This window comes from Echinops telfairi, unplaced genomic scaffold (assembly GCF_000313985.2).
Source record: "Echinops telfairi isolate 266 unplaced genomic scaffold, ASM31398v2 ScPeMD7_29;HRSCAF=101, whole genome shotgun sequence".
In the NCBI taxonomy this organism is placed as follows: domain Eukaryota; kingdom Metazoa; phylum Chordata; class Mammalia; order Afrosoricida; family Tenrecidae; genus Echinops; species Echinops telfairi.
Window position 1 is genome coordinate 8,212,607 of NW_022103926.1, and position 2,474 is coordinate 8,215,080.

At 53.3% G+C, this 2,474-nt stretch overlaps 1 protein-coding gene across 1 annotated transcript in view; it reads left to right on the plus strand.

The window, feature by feature from the left end:
* Positions 1–2,474, plus strand: part of IGLL1 (immunoglobulin lambda like polypeptide 1) — a 29,471-nt gene that overhangs the window by 1,093 nt on the left and 25,904 nt on the right. The gene's annotated exons all lie outside the window — the stretch shown is intronic.

Sequence of the window (2,474 nt, forward strand, 5' to 3'; positions counted from 1 at the left end):
GAAAACAGTGGTTTGATAGCACAGCAATTGTGTGTGACACAGCTCCCATGACGCAGACCCTACACCTGGCGGAGACAGGCTGGGTCTGCAGGGTCTGCTCCTCACCAGCTGGGAGAGATGGACTGGGGGGATGCTGGTCCCTCGGATTATCACTGAGCCTCGCTCCCGGTGGATGTGCAACTGAGTGAACGGGGCCTCCATCAGAACTCCCTGTACCGGTGGACTTGGGACTGAAATGCCCTGATGTGAAAGGGAGCAAAGAATGGGCATTCCAAGATGGGGAAATGGTGGTCGTAGGACCTTGGTTGGGACCCCTGGATTAGAGGGTGTCCAAAGGAAGAGGACCCAGAACCACCCTATATTTGTACCTCAATGCCCCCCTGGCATTAATATGACAGGTTTAATTCTGAGAGGCAAGGTTCTGCCCAGGTGAGGAATGGTATCAGAACATTTCCCCTGGACAATTAAGTTCGGCTAACCCAGTTGTGTTGATCTCAGTCCCGAGGTCCAACAAGCTTTGCGGGACTGAAAGTGTCAGTGGCAGGGAGAGATTGTGTTAACTCCATGGGTGAATGTGGACCTGAATGTGGACCATCTGCAGGAATGTGAGGTGTCAGGAATGTGGCTAAGCCAGGTGATAGAAAGGACCAGGTGTGGACCCCTTGGGGGGGGGGAGGGTTGGAGTGATTCCAGAGAGAACCGACCCTTCGGTTGTCATCTCCAGAGGTTTTCCAAAAACCCAATGGGAAGGCACCAGACTTCTAGAGGGTGTGTGAGGTGGACATTGAGGTCAGCCATCGGACGCTGCTTCTCGCCTGGGACTTGAAGCTCCCATGCTGGACTCTCCACAAGGCTGTGGCCGCTTCCCATCGAGGTGGACGCTCTGAGTTCACCAAGTCTGGGTGTTACTCCTTGCACCCTCGTGAATGTCCCCGAATCCCCGTTCACATAACATAAAGCGTGCCTCATTCGAAAGAGGCCAGAGCTTATCGGAAAGGAGGATAATTACATCGTAGCAAACTGCCAAATCTCTGAGAATCACGGCCCAGCCACGTTGGCGCAGACTTTCGGGAGAAAACAATCCAATCCATGGAATCAACTGGCCATCAGCTCTTTCGACGTATGCTGGGCAAAAACAAAACAAAACCATCAAGGCTCCCTCTTTGAGCTTCAGTTTCCCCGTGAGTAGAAGGGGTTAGGAGGGCCTGCCAGCTCTTTGATCTGCGCCATCCAGAGGGAGAGGGGGTCTCTCCTCATTTTCTGGAAGATAACCGGGGGAAAGGGCTGCACCTTAGCATCTGTGTCAGTCTGGGTGGACTAGAGAAACAAATTCATAGACACGCATGTGTGTGTAAGAAAGGGCTTTCTATACAAGAGCAATTGAACATGGAGAAAACATCCCAGCCCAGTCCAGATCAAGTCCACAAGTCCGATATTATCCCCTATGTGTGATATTAGTCCATAAATTCCTCTTTGAGCTCATGCAGCCAAACAATCATGGCGAATGCAGGAAGATCACAGGCCAGTGGGTGGAAACTCTTGTGGAGCCAGTGGCGTTGTAAGCATCTATCTCAGCGCTGGCAGGGGTCTCCACAGGGCTCCTTTAGCTCAGGGCACTAGCATAGTTCCATGTGTCTTGTCAGCTGCAATGTCTCCCAGGGAGTGAACCTGTATCTCCCCTTCAGCGAGTTATTTATCTCCTCTGCACCTCCAAATGAGGTCATCGAGCTGTGACCTGATTGACCGGCTAAACTCCACCCCTTCACTCGTAAGTCTCAAAATGACAACACATTATGTAACTGCCACAGCATCCCTGGGAGACAGGCCAGGACAAGGACCCTTCCAAGGACCCTTCCAAGCTTCCAAGGAGGGGCTCAAGGCACATGGAGCCAAACCTGGACTCTGAACAATTCCAGGAATATGTGGAATATTCCCAAACAAGATGCTGTCTCCTCCGGCTGCAACCTCTCAGGTCCCAGCACTCAAGATGGACTGGCCAGTTTGAATTTGGGGATGGTGGGGAGAAAAGGTTGGGAGACGTGGGTCTGGGAGAAAGAAGTTGAAGATGGCTGCCGGCAGGACTTCGGGGGCCAGAGGCAGGAAAAGGCCGTGTGGGAGAAGGGGACTCAGGCGACCTGAGGTGGAGGTCTGACACAGGGGTCAGGGGACAAACTGGACAGGGGCACAACCCTCTGCTCTAGGGCAAAGAGAGATCTGAGATGCGGGACCCCAAACAGGGAGCCTGCAAAATGGATAGCTGGACTCAAACTCCCAGCCTAGTCTAAATCCAGCCAGGGTGCATCTCAAGCAGGGTGGTGGTGAGTGACTTGGCCTGGTTGGGTCAGAGTTGTGGGTACACCAGATGGGATGAGCCAGCCCTTGAGGCCCCGAAGTCCTGCCAGACCCAGATTTCCGACCACAGCCCATCGGAAGGATGTGGTCAGTGATGCTCTGCGGTGGTGTCTGTCCAGAGA